The sequence below is a fragment of the Lissotriton helveticus genome, chromosome 3_1, assembly GCF_964261635.1.
Source record: "Lissotriton helveticus chromosome 3_1, aLisHel1.1, whole genome shotgun sequence".
Taxonomy (NCBI): Eukaryota; Metazoa; Chordata; class Amphibia; order Caudata; family Salamandridae; genus Lissotriton; species Lissotriton helveticus.
The window spans coordinates 1,695,246,910-1,695,272,086 of record NC_136061.1 but is presented as its reverse complement, the minus strand read 5'-3'; positions in this window follow the sequence as shown (position 1 = coordinate 1,695,272,086).

Sequence of the window (25,177 nt, the reverse complement as noted above, 5' to 3'; positions counted from 1 at the left end):
TCAGTGCTAAATAAGTCATGACTCCCTTCCTTCACAAAGTTTCCAGCTGCGGCTTGAAGGAGTTGTTATGATCTAATAACACGCCCAGATACTTGTAACTTGTTACTTGGTCTAGCCATTTGCCAGCCAGATACCAGTTAGGGTTTGATGGTTTACTGCCATGGTTTTGGTTTTCGGGAAATTAATTTTTAGGTCATTCCGTTGCTAGAATTTATATGTCACATCTAAGAGGCGCTGAAGTCGATGGGGGTCCGGTTGATCAAGACTAAATCGTCAGCATATAACAAATTTGTCAGTGTCATGCCGCCTAGTTTTGGTGCATGTGAAGAGCAACTGCCCAGCTCCCCGGAGGCGCTAGGGGGCGCACAGCGGAATGGCTGTGTAATCCACAGCTCCGCCGGACGACCGAAAACGACATGGTCTGTCCCTGCTTCAAACCCCACCATTCCGCCTACTAATCCGATCTTCGAATGTGGGAAGGTGCCGAGCTACAGCGGACTGAAGATGAAATAACTACTCGCAGGCAAAAAGGTGAAAAACAACGGTAAACTTGATGCGGGACGGCGCAGCGGGCAAGATGGCGGAGTGCGGGAGAGCTGACCCGATCACGTCCGTGACGGCTGTTTGAGTGATGTGGGTATCGCGACCGAAGTGTAGGCTGGAGGAGGCAAGACACCAGTGCAGCTGCATAGGACTGTTATTTCCCGCACACTGGAACGCAGGTAACAATCTGCTCTGAGTCCGCTGTGCCCGGCCGTGCAAAAAGTGAAATGGCGGCGCCCACAGGGCTGAAGCTCGACAAATGTATTTCTCGGTGCCGAGTGATGCAGGAGGCATGAGGTATCAATCGTTGCGGCGCCTTACGTGCTTATTTCAACAATCAGCGGCAATTGCACTATCGTTGGATAGATTCTTGAGATATCGGCTGCCTCATAACAAACGAACTGTACACTGCGGAATGCTAACAAACAAACAAAAAAACGGCGCGAAACTGCAGGCTATGTTGACGCTTGAGGCTGTGTTCCCAAGACCATGCAGCGACTAAGAGGAGGATTGGGGTCATAGTCTGCCTTCGCTCCGTGGCAAGCTCCCCTACTAGGGGAGACAGTCCCCCCCCCTGTCTCCCATTGGGCTGTATAGGGGTGACTTCTACGCCTCCTCCCAAAACCTGACAACCACGGAGGTAACGTGCCCCCCCTGGACACGGGACAGGGGGCACGGAGTATTGCAGATACGCCTGATCCATATAGGTCGGAGTACCTGGTTTACTCACGCACACAAGTACCCCGGCAGCGTCCTTCACCATCGGGGACAAAACGGCAACAGCGGCAAGAACCACCAGGGCATCGGGCCTCGCGACGAAGGCAACTACCCCACGAGCAGTGGCGATGGGGAAGCTGGATAAACAACAACAGAAACTATCCTTTGACAACAAGAAAGCAACCAAACCCTCGGAGAACATGGCGGACAACGATGGAGCAGCAGATCCGGCGCCAAGCAGCAACATGGAAAAAATATTATTGGCTATTCAGGCGAATTTACAAAACATTAACGGCAAGTTGGATAACCTGACATGCAGAATGGATGGCATTGCTGCAAGGCAAGAGAAACACTGAGAACGACTGGACGAAGCCGAAACACGCCTATCAGCTGTAGAAGATGAATCACGCACAATGACCACCAAATGCACTGGCATGGAACGCATCCTAGAGGTGATTAAGGCGAAGGAAGAGGAGTTGGAAGCACGCTCGAGGCGCAATAATGTGCGCATTACACGCCTACCGGAGACAACCAACACCGGGCGTATGGAACTATACGTGGAAAACCTGTGTAAGGATCTTTTCGGAGCAGAAGCGTTCTCACCAGTTTTCATTGTAGAACGTGCACACAGATCCCTGGCACCTCGTCCACCACCTGGAGCGACGCCAAGGCCAATAGTGGCGAGGATATTGAATTATCGCGACAGAGATACCATCCTACGACTTGCACGCGAAAAGGGGAAAATCACACACCAAGGTAATTCCCTGGAATTCTATCCGGACCATACTGTCGCAGTGCAACAAGCTAGGAAGGAATTCACGTCCGTCAAGGCCAAACTCAGGGATCTTAACATCAGTTATTCCATGCTGTACCCGGCCAGGCTACGCGATACATGGAACGACAAGGCGGTGCGGTTACCCTCACCTAAAGCGGCACAAGAATTAGTCAAAAAAGTTATGCAAGAACGAAGGACCAAGGATCGTGAGGAACAGCACCAAGACTCGGACTAACTGTGCCGGTAAGAACCACCAGAGATTTGCGGTAAGACTCTTCATATTTGCAGGTTGACTGGGCGCGATCCTGGTGACTGTCATTGGCAGTAGACTATGGTTTGTTGAGTAAAAAAGGGTGTGACGAACTAACTGCTGCAGCGAACATTGCATGACCTGGGCAGCTACCTGATTCACCTCCTGGACTTAAGAACGTGTGTATCTAGATAAACTTGGGGTGTCTGACGGGAGGCTGAATCACACAATATTTACACACCTAAAATTGCTCTTGGCGGTCACAAACATTGGTGCCCCGGCGCGCTGTTCTAGGAATTATCGTTAGCCTCTTTATTGAACTGTGAGGTGCTGTGGAATGGTTGAGGGCACGTTTTCATTCCGGTCACGAGCACACCCTGATCGCGCCTTAACTATGGGTTATCGAGGGCGCAGTCCCCTGACTAACTGGGGCTACAGAAATATGCTGTACAATAACACGATTTAACTCATGCACATGTGTGTACCCGACAATATATGCTGATATATATATATATGTTGTGAGATTAGCCCGAAGGGAGAGGTGTGCTGATTAACACTGTCGCTGGAGAGCAGCCCCAATTTTGCTTATCACACTACTGTATATGTGACATGGACTACATGAATGCTCTTGTACGTGATTACAGTCCATGCTAAAGTTTATGCTGGCAAGGTGGGGAATTGCGGGCGAACAGACATTCCAAACATGTATGTGAAATTTGTTTGGGGTGTCGTCCACACCCGATATGTTGGGTGTAGAGTTGTGCCCCAAGCGGTCCTCCACTAGGGTAATACCCAACACAAGTTCTATTGTATGAGTAATAGGTTGTATTGTTCTAGTTTGGAAGGTATGTCTTCAAGGGTATGCGGCTTCGGCAGGTTTGGGTTGCTGAAGTGGGTGGGATGGGAGGGAACGAGGGTTTTGTTTATATAGAGAGACCAAAAGATTTGAGACATGTCATGATACTCTGTCACTTGTGGCATGGGACTGATAAATCTGAGGTATGTAATTGCATTGCGATGGGTTCTGATTTCAGCTCTGATTGTTTGATTCTGGATAGTTCGCTACGGCCTTATCGATGACTCAGGGCACTGGACATACAGGTAGAACACACCTAAACTTCCTCACGTGGAATATTAGGGGCTTCACTCAACCAAAGAAAATCAGGCAGGTGTTTGCCTATTTAAACAGATGGGACATAGATGTAGCCATATTGCAGGAAACTCACATTGCACCTAACACACATCAACATATAGGTAAACGATGGGCGGAATCGTCTTATAAGGCTTCCTATTCCTCTTATTCGAGGGGAGTACTCACACTGGTCCGCAGAGGAGTAAATTTCACATCACATCGAGTTATACATGACCCCAATGGTAGATATGTGATAGTATCCGGCACGTTGCGTGGGCAGCACATAACACTCCTCAATGTCTATGGTCCGAATATAGATGCGCCAGAGTATTTTCAAGAACTACTATGAGGACACTTGCAAACATTTACAAACACGCATATCATATGTGGGGGAGACTGGAACGTGACTATGGTGGACGGGCTGGACCGATCCCCCAACTCCTCAGAACAGAATAAACAAGCAAGGACGACGCTAGGACATATGCTAAAAGATCTGTCATTAGCTGACATCTGGAGGCATCGACATGCTAACACACCAGGTGCCACCCATATCTCAGCAATGCACAGTAGTTGGTCACGCCTAGACTACTGGCTAGGCACGGAGAGTATTGCTTTATGGACACAGGGAGTGCAGGTCCTGCCGCGCACGTGGTCAGATCACAATCCTGTCTTACTACAACTCATGCTACCACATTACGCACCACCCCCGTTTCAATGGAGGTTCAATTCCCAAGCCCTCTCTGATACTGTTTATGCAGACACAATAAAAAAGGCAATCAAGGAATATTTCCAAATAAACTCACCAGTGACTGAAGACCCAGGCCTCTTATGGGAAGCCTTCAAAGCCACAATAAGGGGCGTATGCATAGGCACTACTATAGGTATCTTACAAGACATTAGACGTCAGATTAAGCGCTGCGAAACACGTATGAAGGAAATAGAACTGGCCTTTGAGGTCACACAGGATATCGCACTGTTAGTAGAACTACGCCAATTAAACAGTGAACATCAAACATTTGTGGACGATGAAATAAGATACCTAGATCGGAAGCACACTGCTAGAGCCTTTGGGGAAGGGGGCAGGCCAGGGGGGCTCTGGCAAGGAAAATATGCGATGGAAAGAGTCACACGGCCATATTACGCGTTAAATCGAAAGATGGGGAACCGCAGACACAATCCGCAGACATTCTAAATAGCTTTGTTGACACCTTTGGTACACTTTACAAATCACAACCAATAACGTCGACAGACGAGATTCTTAAATATCTGGAGGATGTAGCAATAGGCTGGTTGTAGGATGACCAGAGAGAACATCTAGCGATGCCCATCACAGTGGAGGAGGTGACTGAAGTGATTAAATCACTTCCCAACGGCAAAGCGCCTGGTCCCGATGGGTACACTAGTGAATTCTATAAACACTTTTCCGATATTCTTGCGCTTTACATGGTAGACATGTTTGGTACATCTTTCGAACAGACCATGCTCCCACCCCCACTCCGCGAAGCGATGATCATCGCACTTTTAAAACCCTCCAAGGACCTGGAGGAGTGTGACTCCTATAGACCACTATCGCTCATTAATGTGGATTCAAAAATACTCTCGAAATTACTGGTGGTTCGTCTATCCCCACTGATGACACACTTGGTCCTTCCAGATCAGACTGGATTCATCCCCACGAGATCGACGTCCCACAATACAAGGTCCTTGTTTGCCCTGTCCCACTACCTTCAACCATCCGTAAAAGCCGTGGCGGTCATGATCGATGCCGCCAAGGCGTTTGACTCCATTGAGTGGAATTACATGATTACTATATTAAACAGAATGGGATTTCCCAGGCGCTTTGTCCAGTGGGTTTCACTGCTATACACCAAACCGTGTGCTAGGGTTCGAATAAACGGCTACGTATCTGAGCTCTTTAACGTGGAACGCAGCACCAGACAAGGTTGCCCTCTGTCACCATTACTTTTCGCACTAGCGCTAGAACCTTTGGCCTGCATAGTGCGGCAAAATTACAAACAATCCGCTCTAAGGTTCAACTCGAGACCACTGCATATATCGCTGTATGCAGACGATATGTTGCTATACGTGCGCGATCCCACCACGCATCTGAACAGTCTACTCAGAGAATACATCAAATTTGGTGGTCATTCAGGACTGGCAATCAACTGGACCAAGTCTTTTATCATCCCTCTAACGGATACCACCACTCCCTTTGACACTGACTTCCCACTAGAATGGCAGCAAGATCCCATTCGATACCTAGGTGTAATATACCATAGGGATGCAGAGGAGGTAATAAGGTCTAACTATGGGGCAGCAATATCCAAGCTGGAAGACAAAGTACAGCGCTGGATCCACTTGCCACTATCCTTGGTGGATCGTATATTGATCGTGAAAATGAATATCTTACCCAAACTGTTGTACCTCTTTAACAACATTCCCATCACACCCCCTGGTGAGATTTTTCGCCGCGTAAAGTCACTGGTCCTGAAACTAATCTGGGCGGGCAAACAGGCCCGCATAGATCTTCAGACTCTGACTCTTCCGTATATACGTGGAGGATTCGGGGTGCCGGATTTTCTCCTATATTATTTACGGGCCCAAGCATAGTATGCAGCTTACGAGTACCATGAGATACCATACCTCACCCACACAGCTATTGAAGGGGGAGACACAGATCCTATTCCTTTAACAGCAGTCATATCACATGCTAGACAACCGCTACATGCGAAAGACATCAACACCATAGACACCACAGTGAAAGCCTGGCGTAAACTTGGTCAATTGGCACACAAACTCCCGTTGTATGCGCCAGCGATGCCATTGCACCACCATCAGGCGTTGTCAGTCACAGGCGAAAAGGTGGGTATGTCCCTCCTACAGAAAGCTGGCATAGACAAAATGGGAGATTTGTTTCAAGAGGGCGCATTTTGGACATCGAACACCTAACGTATATTCAGAACAAGACCCCTTTGTTCCGTTTCACATACTATAGATTAACACACGCGTTGAAAGAATATTATCCCACATTCCCCAAAGAACCAGATAGCTTAACCTCACTACAGCTGATTATCACAACACAGGACTTATCACACTTAGTATCGAGGCTATACACAACAGCACAGGCTGAGATAGCGCATACCGCCGACAAGGCTAGGACACGATGGGACATGGCACTGGTGGATCCGTTAACAGATGTAGAATGGCAACAGACATGCGCACTGACACAAATACTCACCCCTAATGGAAACATAAGAATCATACACTATAAATTCATTCACCAGGCGTACTATACACCTGCAAAAATGCTTAAGTTCGGACTTCAAGACGACGATAGATGCAAAAGATGTGACAGAGAAGGTGCAGACTTTACACATCTGGCATGGTCCTGCTCTAAGATACGAGAATACTGGATGGACATCACTAACACGCTCACTATTATGCTAGAGGCGGAAGTGGAATGCACGATCAAAACATGCCTACTTGGTATTGTACCACAACTCAAAGCCACCAAACGTAAATTCTGTATGATATCTTTGTTACTGGCCAAACGACAGATTGCACAATGCTGGCACAGTAGGAGTGCCCAAGAAGTCTACATGGCTCCATGACATGTCCGGTTGTCGTGATAAGTTAATGACCTACGAGGAAAACCTCCCTGCAAGATCTAGGCCTAAGAATTTTTGGGGTTACTTAACAGACTATATGAACTCACTGAACACGGACACAGATGTGTGATCTATCCCTCCGTGCAGTAATGTGGAGGAAAACATCATGTAAAGGTCGAGTCTCTCTACTTGATTGTAATGCGGGGGGAATCGAACTGATTGCAATGTTACCAGGTCCCTATTATGATAGTCTCCATTTCAGGTCTCTAAGTTGAGTTATTTCTCTACTGTTTGCTACCCACAAAATTACAAAATGTAAGACTCAAGGTAATGCGTTACACCACAAGGCCTAAAGTGGTTGGATGAGGGGCGGTATAAATTGATATGCTGATAATGTTGTTTCTTGCTGCTTATGATCTCATCGTTAATACGTTGCAGCTGGCCCCCGGGTTGTAGGCTTCTGGCTGTGTATGAATAACCAATGATAATAAAGGTTTTACAAAAAAAAACAAAAAACTGTCCAGCTCCCCCAGTATATCCGCCAGTAAGAGACTAAATAAGAGGGGGGCCAAAGACATCCTTGCTTTAGGCCCTTTGTTGTGATAATTCTGCTTGAAAGATGCTTCCCAGTGCCTAACTTAATTCTTACCCATGTGTTGGTGTGCAATTAAATGAGCTGATCTAAGAGAGGTGCTGGTATCTCCCATCTGTACAGCTTATGCCAGAGCTTGGAACGGTCAACGTGGTCAAAAGCCGCTGAGTAATCTATGAAGCAGAGGTATAAAGGGTATTTGCCCTGCTTGGCAGCATTCATAAGCATAGTTAAGGCCATGATATTAGTGGTAGTGCAGTGGCCTTGGCGGAAACCTGTTTGAGTTATGGGTATAATGTGGTTCATGGAAGACCAGCTGGCCAGTTAGTTTAAAATGATGCTGCATAGTATTTGGCCTCAGTGTCTATGAGGGCTATCAATCGGTAATTGTTTGGAGCAGACCTCATACCTTGCTTACATATTGGGCTGATAATTGAGCCTCTCTCTACGTTTCTGGAAATGCGGAGGTCCTTAAGGCAAGTCCCATCACTGGAACTAGTACTTTGCTCCAGAATTCAGTATCCTGCGTGTACAGCATTGAAGGTATGACATTAGGGCCAGGTGCACCCGCCCTTCTTCCTCTGGCTATTTGTTTCTTTATTGCTGAAGCCAGGGGGCTATTTTGTTTGTCTACTGCAATAGATGGGGAGTGTAAGCCTTGTGGCAAGACCATCTCCTGCTGCGTGGGCCTTAGTTGTACACTGGCGTCTTTGCTTAAACATTGATAGATTGCTGCTGCCCATGTTGAACTATTGGCACTGACATTTCCAGGATATGCGAAAGGAGTGACGAGTACTGGTTCAAGATCGTTAAAGTGTTTGAAAAGATAGTCAGCCCAAATTACTTCTGTGATGTTGGAATCTATGCTGAGATGGTTAGGTTACTGCAGTTGGTTTACTGATTGACAACATTTGGCACTATTTTTCTGGTTTGTCTCATGGAGAAGTTTTCCCATAGTCAATTTTCCTTTGCTCTTTTATTTACCATTCTCCTTTGTTTAAGTATTGACCTTAATTCCCGGAGAGTGTTATGTAGACCCGGGAAATTTGTGTTGCTGTTTTAAAGTTCGATTTATTGATTGCTTTAATTTTTTAGAGATAGGGCTCTTTACCACCTTAGTAGTGGTTGCTGAGACTCTCCTCTGATTCAGGCTTTGCTTGGATGCAAATTTTCCACCTAAAGATTTGACAAACCTTTCCCATCTTTCCAAGGGACGGTCTAAATGTGCTTATACCTAACAATACAGGGCTTTAGCTGTTGTTATTTCATCTATATTATTGGAGTTACACCTTATTCTTTAAGATTGCTGGTTTCGTCCTGCACTATAAATCATCTAATTTCTGGTGAGTGGCATGATTCTGCTTGTAGAGGCATCTCTTGTGGGAAATGATCACTGAATTTGTTATTACCGATCTTGAAAGTGGCAAATTTGTTGAACAGAGTAAGAGTCCTGAAAGTGTAATCTAAATGAGATGATACTATGGTTGAATGATACGTTGCTACTGGGGGCTTGTCCTCCTTAAACCGGCTGTTTAAAGCTCTCATATTTAAGTTCTTCTCTGTCCTTGTGAGGCTTGATGGTCTCAATTAGATCTTGCTTTGGAATATTCCAAGCATCAGATAAGGCTTGCGTTGTATCATCGGCCTGAGTGCACCAAGGAGGTGCATGTTGAAATCTCCGGACAGGAGAAGGAGGTATGTTGTCTCTTCTTCCATTATTTTCCTTATCTCCAATGACAACTCATTCGCCGCTTTAGATTTTTTCTTTGCGTACACATAACTATTCATTATTATTACGTCCTGTTTGAGCAGATTAAGCTTAAGCTTTACTTGTGTTGCCTGAATGCAGCTTGCAGGTGTCAAGTAGGATTTGATAGGGAGAAGCTCCCCTATTTCAGTTATTGAAGCTAGGATTAATGACCCTCCCGAGCGGCGGCCAAGGTCAGATTCCCTGGTTGCCGGTAATGAGTGGTAAGTGTAGCCTTGCAAGTCATAAGGCTCATCTTCACAGGTTTCCTGAAGCAAAATATGTTGAAAGTTTTCAGGTAATCTAGGATCTCTTGGCCACCCGTTTTCAAATCTAAACCATTAATGTTCCAGATGCAGATAGAGGTGCCAGGTTGTACTGTTTAAATTGGGTGTGCTGCATCCGTCTGTTGTCAATTTGGACATGCTGAGGTAATTAGACGTTGCGTGCTGGTCCCGTTATTAGTTGTTAATGGGTGAGTTAGGGCAGATTGACCTTGAGTTGCTAGTACTGCAATTGTCAGGTTAGCTACTGTCGTTCTTGGTGTTCTGCTCCTTGCTACTTTCAGAACTGAGAAGTTTGTCTGGCTTAGGTTGCTTCTTCTGTACTAACAAAGGGAATAGGATATAGTGGCTTTGGAAGTGGCTTCAAAATTATCCCCAGTTTTGAAATTAAGGGGCATATTAGCAAGAACCTCATTAAAATTATCGCCGTTTTAGCAGCAGGAAACTGCTGCTAAAACGGCGATAATGGGCTTGCAGATATGCGTTATAGAATTCCAATAAAAGCCCAGGTTAGATGTCCTGCACATCTAACCTGGGCTTCTATTGGAATTCTAGAACGCATATTAGCAAGCCCATTATCGCCGTTTTAGCAGCAGTTTCCTGCCGCTAAAATGGCGATAATTGGAAGCGGGCAGGTCTTCGTTGGGGGGGCGACTGTCTGCTCCCTATTCGTGATGTTCCGCAGGGTTTGTCCTTTGGCGACAAGTCTGTCCCAGACGTTGGTACGTCCAAGCTAGTGGTTGCGGAAAGTGGAGGTAGGGAGGTTTTTAAGTATGGTTCAGACCCTGTTTTTAAGTGTGTTACAGACCCTGTTTGTTGCATGAGAGTTTGATATTCCTCGACTGAAATTGACTCAGCGGCAGAAGAGGACACATGAGAATTTCGGGGATCTGACAAATCTGAACCTGCTATTGAACCTTCCAGCCGATGAGATATTGGAATTGTTGGGTCGGATAAGTATAATGAATTCTCATGTGCTGTCCTGATCAGATGAGGATGCGGAGTAGAGTTTGAAGTGTTACGTAAGCTAACCGGTGAAGTGTTTTTAGAAGAGGTGACTTGCGCTTTGTTATTATCAATCTGATGAACGTATTGGTGTTCCAGTTGTTCACAGCTTTGCTCTTTATTTTAGCAAAGCACATCTAAATCGGTTGCTTGTATTACGTCGAATGTTGCATCTTGTATATCTTCATGATTTAATTGAGAAAACAACTCATCCCTCCTGAAGGGCCCCTTAGTGTTGTTTTGAATACCTGCTTGTAGCCTGCCCTTAGAATGAATCATTGCTACGCTTTCCTTTGTTTCCTTTATTTTTTTTTCAAAACGTAGTTTATTGGGTTTATGCAGAACAGACATACATCCTTACACAAGAACTGTCATTGCATCCACAAAGAATCGACCAAAACGCCCGCCCCCAGCAGTTATATGTCATTTGGCAAGTTGATATATTATTTCTTCATAATCAGTGCACCGGATGAAACAGAACCCTTTGATACATATCTCTTTCCCTTATTTCTGCTAAAACTATAGCTTCCCACCCCCCTCCCTAACTTCCCATCCCCGAAGCAGGCAGCCGTATCTGTTCTCTTTTAAAATGTGTACTCAGGAGTGGCTATGTGTTTAAACGTGTGATGTGCCTGTCATGGTTCTCAGCTTTTCCCCCATTAGTGATCTGCCCCACTCAACTGTTGTGTGCCTCGTGTTCGCGTAGTGCCTGTACTAGTATCTCCCATGCGGTCGCTGCTTCTAGCGCTTTATCGTCGTTTCGCCGGCGCGCTAGCTGAAATCTTAGCGTGCTTTCACTGGTGGCCCACTTCAAGAACTCACCCTTCCATCTTTTACTGGTTGGGCTCACTGTCGCCTTCCAGTGTTTCGTAATTTCCTGTTTTGCCAATATAAGTCCCATATCTAGAAATGTACTTGTAATCTTATTTTTGGACATGTGGGGGAACCAGTGTAGTATACTAGTGGCCATATCAAACTCTAGGTGCCTCTCTGTCATTGTGTTTAAGGTATCTCCCACCTCCTTCCAATAGAGCCCCCTCGTCGGGCAGGACCATAGCATATGGTCTAATTCCACCCCAGCTCCCGTGCATTTGGGGCAAGACTCCTCATCTACCTTAAAATATTTCCGGATTTTCCCAGGTGTCAAGTATGCTCTGTGGAGTATATAGAAATGCACAAGTTGGAACCTTGCATTCCTCGTGCTCTTCCAGGCTCGTCGCATTATCTGCGCCCAGGCTGTCTCTGGGATATCTTTACCTAAGTCAGTTTCCCATTTTCCTTTCAATGCATCCAAGGGCAGTATGCCTACATTAAGCATTCTAGAGTACAGGAACGTGACCGCCTTAAAGGTCCCTGCGGCCATCATGGTGTACTGGCAGGCCATCGTCGTCTTAGGTTCGATCTGTCCTTCTTTCCAGTGCGCCTGTATCGCTCTAGTTAATGCGGCATGTAACAAGTAACCTCCTCTTGGCAAATCAAACCTCTCTTGGAGAGTCTGGTATGGTAGCAAAGCCCCGTCCTCATACAGGTCTCCTAGCATTTGTAACCCTGCTTCCTCCCAAACCTGCAATTGTGACCAATCTCCACCGTGTGGTAATGCCGTCACCATCCCAAGCGGTATCTCAGGTGCAAACGGATGCAACACTCCCACTCCTCTTTGGGAACGATTCCAGCAGAGTCTGATTGTTTTCTCCTCCGTGAGAAGGTCTCTGAAGTCTAACTTCTGCTGCATAGCTATGTACGATAGCACATGGCGTGGTGTTCATCTGCACCTCTTGTGTTCTGGTCCTCGGAATTCTCGTGCTATTTCTTGTGTGTAGATCTGCAGTTGAGCTGCTATATAGTACAGCTCAAAATCTGAGACCGCCAGTCCACCCTCGGTCTTGGGTCGTATAAGTGTTGCCTGTGCGATTCTGCGCCTACCTGTACCCCAAAGAAAAGACACTATTATCGATTTCAGTAATTTGAAAGTGGAGCTAGGTAGCCACACTGGTAGCGTCCTAAAATAGTATAGGAAGCGAGGCAGTGCCACCATTTTCAAGAGGGATATGCGGCCTGTTACTGATAGCGGAAGGGTGGCCCAAAAGGTAATGCTGCCTTTCAGCGCTCTCACGCCGCAGCCCACATCTCCTTCTAGCATGTCCGCCGCCGTGTGATAGACATGCACGCCCAAGTACTTCAAGCAGGTGGGTTGCCATCGCACCGCTCGGGCTAAGTTGGATCTAGCCTCCCTCTGCCTCACCGGGAACAGGCACGTCTTAAACCAATTCACTTTCAGGCCCGAGACCTCTCCAAAATCCGAGAGCAGGCTTTCTGCCCCTGCCATTGCTTTGTCCGCGTACTCATGGAAGAGTAATAGGTCATCCGCGTATAGCGATATGTACTGTTGCCCGCTTCTGCTTCCTAGGCCTCCGTAGTGTTTCCCTGTCCGAATCTCAACCGCAAGTGGTTCTACTGCCAAGGCAAACAATAACGGGGATAGGTAGCACCCCTGTCTCGTCCCTTGTTCTACCGGGTACTGTGATGATATTAGTGAACATATTTGCACTCTGACCACCGCCGACGTGTACAATACTCTTGTCCATTGTAGATACCCCTCCCCTAAACCGAATCGTCTCAAGACTTTATATAGGTATTCCCATTCTAAGCTATCAAAAGCTTTCTCGATATCAACTGACAGAACCATTGGTTTTTGGGTGTCTGGGTGATCTTCATCTAGTAGTCGCACCAATCTCCTAACGTTCGAAGTCGTGTTCCGCGTTGGTATGAAACCAGCTTGGTCTTCGTGTACTAGCGTGGTCATGTACTGCAACAATCGGGCAGCCAATATGCTGCTCAGTATCTTATAATCGGTGGTTAACATCGACAATGGTCTATATGAGGCAGTGTTCTCACCCTCCATCCCTGGTTTCAATAGCGGAATCCCCAATGCTTCATGCATTGACCTGGGCAACTGTCCTGACTCCCTTGCCTCTTTATAAACCTCCTGGAGCCGTGGCGCCAACAGGTCAATGTATTTTCCATAAAATTCCATGGGTAATCCGTCTAGCCTTGGAGTTTTGTTATGGGCCATACTCTTAATGGCACTTCGAATTTCTCCGAGCTCTATATCTTTACCCAGGTCTTTCGCCTGATCCTGATCTAGTCCCGGCAAAGCCAAGTTGTCCGGGAAGGTGTCGATGGCAGGGTCCCCGAACTTCTAGTCTGCTTTTATAAAGTGTCTCATAATAGCGCGTGAAACACTGCAAAATTTCGTTTTGGGTGTGGGCCATGTCACCCCCCTCCGTTTGCAAAGCTAGTATGGGGGAGCCTCTCTTTGTGGGGTTGGCCAGCCAGGCCAATAAGGTCCCCGCCTTGTCTCCCTCCACATGCGCTCTCATCGTATACGCCTTATGGTCAAAGCTGCGCAAGCATTCCATTTCAACTGCTACTGCCTCCCTAGCCTCACTAACCTCTTTTTGTATTTCAGGGTGGCCAGGTATCGCTTTCTTGGCTTCTATTAGTTTAAATTCAGCTTTGTCCAGAACAGTTAGGAGTACTTTCCGTATTCCCGCATGTTTCCCTATACAGAGTCCCCTGATGACCACTTTAAAAGCATCCCATTCTATCGCCCTTGTCTCTGTCGTACCAGCGTTCGCCTCAAAATACTGTGTTATTCCCTCTTCCAGCGCAGCATGGAGAAGTGGGTCCTCTAGCACCTCGGGGCGCAATTTCCAAGTAGGGACGCATGAGAGCTCAACCATCCAGTCCATGGTAGCTAATAGGGGGTTGTGATCCGATATCGTTCTGGTTAAGTATTCAGTTCGTACAATAGTTGACATTACCGCTGGGGAGCATAGTATTGCATCTAAACTCACGTGCAGTTCATGCATGCTAGAAAAGTAGGAGTTGTCCCGGTCTCTCGGGTGTTGCGTGCTCCAGGCATCTATCAGCCCCCAGCGTGTTTGCTAATCTACCTTTGGCCAAGCGATGTACTGGGGAGCCTGTTAGTGGTGGGTGCGATCTGTCTATGGAGACATCCGCAACAGAGCTGAAATCCCCTCCCATTACCAGAGGGCTCGCAAGATAATGCGCTAGAGTTCCAAATATCCCCGCCAGGAAACTGAACTGATCAACATTGGGTGCATATACGCTACAAAAGGCAACGTCCCTGCCTCTTAGCTTCCCTTCAATAGCTACATATCTGCCCTCAGGGTCAATCATCTGCCTAGTCATCTGAAAAGGAACCCCCGCTCTAATCCAAATCAATGTCCCCCTAGCGAAAGCAGAGTATGTGGTGTTGTATACTTGTCCCTCCATCGTCACTGCAGCGCTATCCCTTCAGCTTTTGTTAAGTGTGTTTCTTGAAGTAGCGCAATGTGTATTCCCCTGTGGACTAAATATGCATGAACCTTGTGCCTTCTCATCATAGTATGAAGCCCCCTCACATTCCAAGTTATACATCTCAAATTAGTTGAATCAACCATTCTCCCATAGCCTCCTGCTCAATTGAAAATATTGTTCTGTTTCTGCGTCGGCAATGGACCCTCCCCAACTTCCCCCCAACTGTCCCACCCCCCCACCCCCCCAAGAACAGGACCTAGTAACTCCCATCTAGTTCCCATCCAAACCATAACATCTGTCAAACAGCTGTTAAGCCCAACAGCAGACACTGTGCATGCCTTATGGGCAATGAGGGGGGACTGGTTACCAACGGGTAGTCGCCACCTTACCTCCAGATTGCAGTGGTCATCTGAGCCCTTTACAGTCATGTCTCTCTGATAGCCCCCCTCCCCTCAGCAGTGCAGGGCCAAACTCTCTTGACAGTTCACACCCAGGAGTTTATGCCAGCGTCCGGTCAGAAATCCGGCCGTCCCTCTGGGCCTGTGCAATCCCAGCCCCGCATATCCTCAGCTGCCTCCCGCTGCCCCCTCCTTTCCAATCTCGCACCATACTGTGTTAATGAGTCCATCAAGGTCGAGGCGGATCATCTTGAGCAGTCCCACCCCCGCCTTAACTCTCGTCCAGCATCCCGTCTGCCGTGGCTGCTGTGACCTACGGGAGGTGTGGACTGTCCTCCTCAGGATGATCAGCATCTGAGCCCTCTTTGTCGTTTTCAGAGTCTGTTTGTTCTGGAGATTGTTGGCCCTGAGGGTTCGACAGCGCCATCACCGCATCCAGCGCATTTCATCGTTTCTGCCTCAGTTTCTTGCGACAGCGGTCTCTTTGAGCTCCTCTGACGACGTCGAAGCCTCCTTGATCTCCTTTGCTAAATAATTGCTGTGGTAATCGGTGCATTGTGCCCCGTTCTATCTTTACCTGCTCTGTATAGCTCCAACCATACATACGCCTCCTCTGGTGTGTCAAAGAAGTTTGTTGAGCCATCCACAATGACTCGCATTCCGGCCGGAAACAGAAGTGAATATTGGAGCCCTTCTTCTCTCAGTTCTCTCTTGATTGCTAAAAGGAGGACCGGCGCCGCTGAGTTTCATATGTGTAATCCGGGAACAGGTTTACTTTGCTGTTTCCCACCTGGTATGGTCCTTGCGTTCGCGCTTTCTGGAGCTGGAGGTCTCTGTTGCGATAGTGTAGCAGCCTCGCTACTACTGGTCGCGGGGGTCGCCCCTGTTGGGGTGGTCTAGCGGGCACTCTATGAGCTCTCTCTAATGTATAGAAGGTCGACAGGCCCTCTGGAGCCACCACAGTCTTGAGCCAGTTCTCCAGGTATTCCACCATGTCGTTCCCTTCAGTTTTTTCCAGCAGCCCCACTATGCGGATATTGTTTCGGCGATTTCGCCCTTCTGCCCCCTCTGCTCTCTTCTCCAGTGCTCCAACACGGTCTAGAACATTGGTCTTAGTGGCCTTGAGGGCAGTCTGCACCGGTCCCATGGTCTGGAGCGTGTCCTCCACTGTCGTCACCCTGTCCACAAGCTTGCCATGGTCCGCTCCCAAGAGACCCAGGCCCGCGGCTACTTGCGCTATATCTTGTTGCAGCGTCGCCAAGATCTTGTCTAACTGTAGTTGCAGGTGTGGGTCGCATCGGCGGTCCTGCTCTTCCTCTTCACCGTGTCCCGGTAGTTCTGTGTCAGACTGTTGTTGTGCACCTTTTTTTGCTTCTAGGTTTCCCCATGGTGGGTCGTCACAGAGTTAGAGACCCCCTTCTCACCTGTTTGGTCCAGAGGGTTCCTAGGGTTTCGCAGTGTTAAAGGGCCCGCTCGTTCCCCCCCCACACAGCCAGATCAGCGTGTCGTTCACCCCCTATTAGGTCCCAATCCTGGGTTGTGCAAGCGTTTCCCCTGTAAGTGGGTCTCCCTGGGCCACCGGTCCGATACCCTCGTCAGCGCCCTCTCTGCTTCCCGTAACCAGTGTAGCAAGTTATTAGGCCGGGCGGTGTATGAAGCCCCTAAGGTTCGGCGGTTCTATACCTGTTGATGAGTTGTCCGCTTCTGTATACTTCCCCACCAGAGGGGAATAGGTGTCAAGCAGCCAGCCTCCAGACACGCAGCTCATGCAACGGGTCCAGAGCTCGATGGTAATATCCCTTGCTGGCCTTCGGAGCAGGACCGCAGATACTAGGTTGTCAGTATGCAGCTCACTGATGCACCGGGCCTTTCAAGGAGAATGTCTCAGTATTGCAAATTCACCTTCGTGGAGTGGCCCTTATTTATCCAGGGTCCCCTTCTCAGAGGTGTCTCCGTTCTCCTGCACCCAGGCGTGTCTCTCGCTTATTAATCTGGGCATCACCGTAATCCTCTTCTGTGTTGGGCCTCAGAGCGCTGTCGGTCGTTACCGCATTAAAAGTTCCACCATGGCTCCGTTTTCGTGCCGCATTGCCATCCGACTTTATTCTTTGGATTCCAAATCCCCATCTGCAAGGGCCCCCACAGACGTCAGGCACTGCGGGGCGTAGATGTTGGTGGGCACGTGGGTGGGGTTGTGGGTAAGATGGTCGACTCTCATAGCGCCTGCTATTTGCCTCCAGTACCGTCCTGGTCGTACTACCACCGAGGTCGCCCCGACTTCAGCCTCCTATCGAGGTTGACCAGATCAGTTAGCATTTACCAAAGGACTCCGTCTCCCCTCCCCACCGGTGCTGGCATTCGATCACTGGGGCTCCCGTCTCGCCAGGTCGTGCAGTGGTTGCAGGGGGGCGCCGTAGGTCTGGGTCCATGCAGTACACAAGTGTCTTGGTCCAGAGGGGACTCAGGCTCCGGGCGCTGCAACGCTCCAGATGCCGGTTAGTTTGTAGGCCTGCTCCCATGTGGCACCAATCCTAGGCGCCGTGTCACTCGTCTCGCCGTTTCTTGTCTTAGGCCTCACATCCTCTTTGTCGCCTCTGTGCAGGGTCGCTACTGGTCAGGGGGGGGTCCGCTCCACAATTCCCCCGTTCTGGCAGCATCAGCGCCGTGTCGTGTTTCACTTTGTTCCGCAACCCGCCATCCGTTGCTTGTTTCCGCCGGGCGCTGGTGTTTGACGCCTCCGGCCACGTCGAGTTTCGCTTTCTCCGTTAGGCCGCCATTTTGGGCCGCGCCGGCCAAAACTTTAAGTCTCTAGATCTCGGGCCGACAGTCACAGATCCGCACCAAAATTCCGTCTAGTGGTCACAACCCCTTCTTATGACCCCTGAGTGGTTAGGGGGGTCCAGGGAGTCTGTGCAGCAGGATATATACGGGCTCAGGTGCGAAGTTCACAATCTAGGTGGCTTCCATCCGCGGCTCCAAGCCACGCCCCTTCCTGTGTTTGCTTCATAATTATTGGATGTGATTTTTGATAGAGACTGAATGGTGCTGAAGGAAAAAGAGGCCATTGCAGCCCCTCTATGGTGCCACTTTGAGAATATTGCTGAACCAGGATCTTTCAGAAAGGAGAATTTTGTGTAATTCTTGGGCTGGAAAGAGCAAGGATTTCTCCTTAATGGGGATCCTTCAGCTCTAATTGGATACTGCTCTTTTGGGTTTTCTGGATCCAACCTCGTGTTAAATGCTTGGTCCATTGCTCCAGCTCCAGCAATAGCGTTTAAAAAAATGCTACCTTCCTTGACTAAAGAAACATGGTTGTTTGTGGCATTGGAATGTAAACTGCAAGGACTAAAAGTTGCATTGGCCTTCGTTAATTCTTGTGTTTCGTTGAGATTCCACGTTTTCTTTTGTGGTTGTCTGTGCCAAGTTCATATGGGTTAGTGTCTCTAAGCCCTCTCCTGCCCTCATTCTTACGTTTAGTTGCTTTAGTTTGTAATTGTTGTTGTTTTGTTTTTGATTGTCTAACTCGGCCCGATCTCATAGTTCCTCATCCTCAGCCTCGGCGTCAGTTGATGGGCTGTCTGGACTGTGGGCTTAGTTGTACCTTGCTGCCCCTACTCAACTTTTCTGGTGTGGGGTAATTACAGCGACCAATGCACATGAAGTAATACAACGCCAGATGCTTGCTGGCGGGTCAGCCTGAGGATCAGATTGGTCGCACAGGGATCATACAGGGATCACACAGGGATCACACAGGGATCACACAGGGATCACACAGGGATCACACAGGGGACGGGAGGAGTTGGGCTATTGAAAGGCAAGCAGGACTCTCATAGGACTCTTAGGCAGGATTGCAGGATTGCAGGCTGCCGCCTTGGTTCTGCCAAGGATCGCTCACGCTGCAGCTCCGTGCTAGGGCAGCCACACTTGCCAACGTTCTTTGCACTCAGGTGCTGTGCAAGCCTCCCTGGTGAGGAAGAGGGGCCGGTCAACTGGAAGGCAAGTAGGCTGGCGGGAGAGGCGCCATCGGCACCGCTACTCCTTTACTGCCTACATTGCCTGGAGCTTTGCTCACCTCAGCAAGGTTGTAGCTCCGGCTCGGCAAGCAGTCCTACCTGAGCTGATACCGGGGCTCGTGGAGCTTAGCCAGTGCTGCATTCCGCTTTCCAGCTCCGCTCCTTCACTGCTCTCTGCTCACTGCTCTTGGAAACGCCACACCAGGAAGGGGTTACAACAAACAAATGACGGAATGCTGACAAGGCAAACATTCTCCCCCAGTCAAAATATCTGGGTTAAATCCATCATTCTTTTGCCCACTACGCCAGCCTAGTTTGGACCCAGCCATATGCAAATCAGTCTGGACCCTGTGCCCCATGGGAACAGTCCAGACCGAACTGCCAGGCCAGGTCTTCCCTAGACCGGAAACAAGCATCCTGGGACCAGTTTCAGGATATGTCACCCTTCCCTGAAACTGACATTCCCTGAAACTGGTCCCAGGATGCTTGTTTCCGGTCTAGGGAGGACCTGGGTATGTCACCCTTTAAAAATCTGTATACATATGTGAAGTCTGCTTCTCTAAAAAAAAACATTTCTACACCATTAACAGGTTGTACTATACCCCCCCAAAAATAGCTAAGTTTGCCCCGAATCCACCTCCTAGATGTCCCAGATGTGGCTTGATAGAAGCAGATGACCTGCACATGTTTTACGAGTGCATTCAGCTAAAGGGATACTGGGGTAATATAGAGAAGGCATTGAAGGGTATCTTTGGGGTGGAAATCACCCTAGACTTACAGCTAGTTTTATTTGGTCTGGGTCCAGGTATCATCACCTTTGAATCGGGACAACAAATGGGCCTCCTCCTATGCTTAATCCTGTTGGCCCGACGAGAGATCAGTATATTATGGAAAGATCTCGCCCCCCCTCATACGAGAAGTGGGCTAGAATGGCTTTGAATATGGCAAGACTGGAACGTAACGAGAGAAACATCTGGTCGTCCTTAGTTTGCTGGGGTAAGGAACTAAGGCTGATCTAATTTTTGGTCTAATGATTACACCACGCCTCGTACAAAGATGCTGGCCTGGTGGGGCCGAAAGCGAATGCAGGAACATGGACCCAGGGCGCCTAGAATCAGCAGGGTCTTATATGTGACGATGGCAGACGCTTAAGGTGATATGAGGACTAAAAAAAAAATTATTTAAAAAAAAGGGTATGTCCAGCCAGGCTAGCTTGAATCCAGTGGCACAGTGAGCAAGTGACCTACGTCTGGGCATACCCTTCCCACTTATGGCAAAAAGTGTAACAGAAAAGAAATGATGGACGGAATGCTGACAATCCAAACATTCTCCCCCAGTTAAAATATAGGGGTTACATCCATCGGTCTTTTGCCCACTTCGCCACCCTGGTTTGGAACAAGCCATTTGCAAATCAGTCAAACCTGCGCCCCATGGGAAGAGTCCAGACTGAACTGGCAGGCCAGGTCCTCCCTGGATATGGAAAAAAGCATCCTGGAACCGGTTTCCAGGGTATGTTACCATTCTTCAGCCAGGCTAGCTTGAATCCAGTGGCACAGTGAGCAAGGGACCTATGACTGGGCATACCCATTCCACTTAGGGCGAAGAGTGTTACAGCAAACAAATGATGGACGGAATGTTGACAATGCAAACATTGTCGCCAAGTCAAGAGATCCGGGTGAAATCCATCGTTCTTTTGCCCACTACGCCACCCCAGTTTGGACCCAGCCATATGCAAATCAGTCTTGACCCTGTGCCTAATGGGAACAGTCCAGACCAAACTGCCTGTCCAGGTTCTCCCTAGACAGTAAACAAGCATCCTGGGACTGGTTTCAGGGTATGTCACCCTTCTTCAGTCAGGCTAGCTTGAATCCAGTGGCACATTGAGCAAGGGTCCCACGTCTGGGCATACCCATCCCACTTAGGGCAAAAAGTGTTATAGGAAACAAATGATTGACGGAATGCTGAGAATGCAAACATTCTAGTCCAGTCAAAAGAGCTAGGTTAAATCCATCATTATTTTGGCCACTACGCCATCCCAGTTTGGACCCAGTCATATGCAAATCAGTCTTAACCGTGTGCCACATGGGAACAGTCCAGACCGAACTGCCAGGCCAGGTCCTCCCTGGACCAGAAACAAGCATCCTAGGACCATTTTCAGGTAATTCCACCCTTCTTCCACAAAGCTAGCTTAAATCCAATGGCACAGTGAGCAAGGGACCCACGTCTGGGCATACCCATCCTACTTAGGGAGAAGAGTGTTACAGCAAACAAATGATGGACGGAATGCTGACAATGCAAACATTCTCCCCAAGTCAAGACATCCGGGTAAAATCCATCGTTCTTTTGCCCACTACGCCACCCCAATTTGGACCCAGCCATATGCAAATCAGTCTTGACCCTGTGCCCAGTGGGAACAGTCCAGACCGAACTGGCTGGCCAGGTCCTCCCTGGACAGTAAACTAGCATCCTGGGACTGGTTTCAGGGTATGTCACCCTTCTTCAGTCAGGCTAGCTTGAATCCAGTGGCACATTGAGCAAGAGACCCACGTTTGGGCATACCCATCCCACTTAGGGCAAAAAGTGTTATAGGAAACAAATGATTGATGGAATGCTGAGAATGCAAACATTCTCGTCCAGTCAAAAGATCTGGGTTAAATCCATCGTTCTTTTGCTCAATACACCACCCCTGTTTGGATCCAACCATATAGAAGTCAGTCTTGACTTTGTGCTCCATGGGAACAGTGCAGACGAAACTGTCAGGCCAGGTTCTCCCTGGACCAGAAACAAGCATTCTGGGACCGGTCTCAAGGTATGTCACCCTTCTTCAGCCAGGCTACCTTGAATCCAGTTGCACAGTGAGCAAGGAAACCACGTCTGGGCATTCCCATCCCACTTAGGACGAAAAGTGTTTCAGCAAATAAATGATGGATGGAAAGCTGAGAATGCAAACATTCTAGTCCAGTCAAAAGATCTGGGTTAAATCCATCTTTCTTTTGCCCACTATGCCACCAAAGTTTGGACACAGTCATATGCAAATCAGTCTTAAGCCTGTGCCCAAATGGAACAGTCCTGACCGAATTGCCAGGCCAGATCCTCCCTTGACCAGAAACAAGCATCCTAGGACCATTTTCAGGGAACGTCACTCTTCTTCCGCAAGGCTAGCTTGAATGCAATGGCACAGTGAGCAAGGGACCCACGTCTGGGCATACCCATCCTACTTAGGGCAAAAAGTGATACAGCACACAAATTACGGACAGCACAAATTACGGACGGAATGCTGAGATTGCAAACATTCTCCCCAAGTCAAGAGATCTGGGTGAAATCCATTGTTCTTAAGCCCACTACGCAACCCCAGTTTGGACCCAGCCATATGCAAATCAGTTGACCCTGTGCCCCATGGGAACAGTCCAGACCAAACTGCCAAGTAAGGTCCTCCCTAGACCGGAAACAAGCATCCTAGGACCGGTTTCAGGGTATATCACCCTTCTTCAGCCAGGCTAGCTTGAATCCAGTGGCACAGTGAGCAAAGGACCCACGTGTGGGCATAATCATTCCACTTAGTGCGAAAAGTGTTACAGCAAACAAATGATGGATGGAATGCCGACAATGGAAAATTCTACCCCACTCAAAGGATCTCGGTTAAATCCATCGTTCTTTTTCCACCTACGTCACCCTAGTTTGGACCCAGCCATATGCAAATCAGTCTTGAACCTGTGCCCTATGGAACCAGTCCAGACCAAACTGCCTGGCCAGGTCCTCCCTGGACCGGAAAATAGCATCCTGGGACTGGTTTCAGGGTATGTCTAACCCTGGGCGTAGTTCGCGTAGCCGCACTCCGCGAAGCTACGCGAAGACGTACTTGCACTCCGCGAGCTACGCGTAGCTCCGCGGACATGCGTAGTAGCTTGCTAGACCCGTTCGCGCGCCGTTTTTCGTCTTCGGGAGCGCGGTGCGCGTGTTCGGGGCGCTGCCTGCATGCTCGCAATAGCTAGCGTGCTAAGTTACTCAATGAGGTTTGTCCCGCCCGCTTGCGTTCCCTTATTTCCGGTTCCGGGTCACAAGTAACGTGTTCGCGTTGTGTTAGACATGTTCGGGAACTCATCTTCTCGTTCGCACTGCCAAAGTGCGTGATCGCGTCAAATATCGCGCGAACTTACCGCGGCGGTCGCGACGGGCAGAGCCATCTTCGATTTCACACTCTGGCTATGGTTTTGGGCCTACTTTAGCATCTCATTCCTATCTCTTCCATCCTGGTCTTTTCCCTCAGTTTTTCTAACTTTCTTTACTTCTTACCTATTTGTCTGTGCCTAGGTTTATATTTCTCATTTTATTTTTACTTTTACCACTTTTTTTGCAACTTTTCTCTTGTTTTATATTACTTCCTTCTTTTATCTTTCTTCTTTCTTCCCCTAACCTTTTTGTCTTCAACTTTCCCTCTCCCCTCCACCCAGAACCATGGTGAAGGGTGCCAGCAGCATCGGCGGCTCAAAGGGCAAGGCGGCTGTGCCTAAAAAAACCCGGCTGCCTTGCGGCAGAATGCGCCCGGCAGGAGTGACGCCCCGCCAACTTTTTGGGGAGGAGGAGGTGGCCGCCCTGGTCTTTTTTATCCAACGTCACCTCCCCTTGACTTTGGCAGCAGGCGGCAGGCCCGGCTCCGGCTACCAGCGCACTGAAGAGCGTCTCCGGCGGTGGGCGAAGGTGCGCCGTGCAGTCTTCCGCTGCTCCGGTATCCGGCGTACCCACCATCAGCTGTCCCACCGCTGGGCCGACATTTTGGACCGGGAGCAGGACCTGTTGGACCTGCTTGGTGTGGAGGTTGTGGGTCTTGGTGAGTGGCTACCCCAAAAATAAAGTGTGTATATACATATATATATATATATATATAGTTATATACATATATATATATATATATATATATAGTTGTATAAATATTGTTATTGTATCTTTGTAAATATTGGCTGAATAAGTAACGCGATGACTGTTGCCCCTAGTTACATTTGCGATGTATTCCGGTATATCTACTGTCATTGTATGACAGTGTTCTTCTTCTTCACTGGCTCTTGCCTGTTGTTTCAACTTGGCGCTAGCTGTTGCTGTTTATTGATGTGAGATTTTCTTTATTGTTGAGAACTGAAGTTAGTTAATGCTATTAATAGAGTCTTGTCCTTCCTTTGTCCGTCAGTGAAATAGCGGTGGATGGATAATTGTACGTTGTTTGCATATTGTAGCATTTTTTTCACGGCCTTCTCTTCTGCATGAATCGAATCCTTTTCTTGCAAAGAATGCTAACGTTACTTTGTTCTTCTTACCTCAGCCAGGGCCGGCTCTAGGGGGCATGTGCAAGCTGTGCAACTGCACAGGGGCACCAAACTTCAGGGGCCACCGCACCAATAGATATCCTTAATTTAATAATACTCTAAGGATGGATACATATTTGCGTTGCGGCCCCTGGCATGGATTTGTTGCCTCCGGCTCTGTTCCACTGTAGCAGTGTTATTTGCAATGATGTCTATGTTTCACAGCACTCAATGTTTTTCTCTTTGTTTATTATTTTAATTTTTACATGAACCACAGAACCCAGGGGCAAGCAGAATACAGGGACCGAGTCGGCGGGTGAACCACCAGTTACACAGAGCTCCTCTACTGAGGATCCTGCTGCTGTCCCCAGTAAGTCCAACAGTGCTTGTTTTTTCCTCTGTAATGTGTCTGCAGTGCTTTGGCAATTGACAGCAACCAAGTATGCATCCAGAATGATGTTTGTCTAGTATTTTTGTAAACGTTAGTATACCA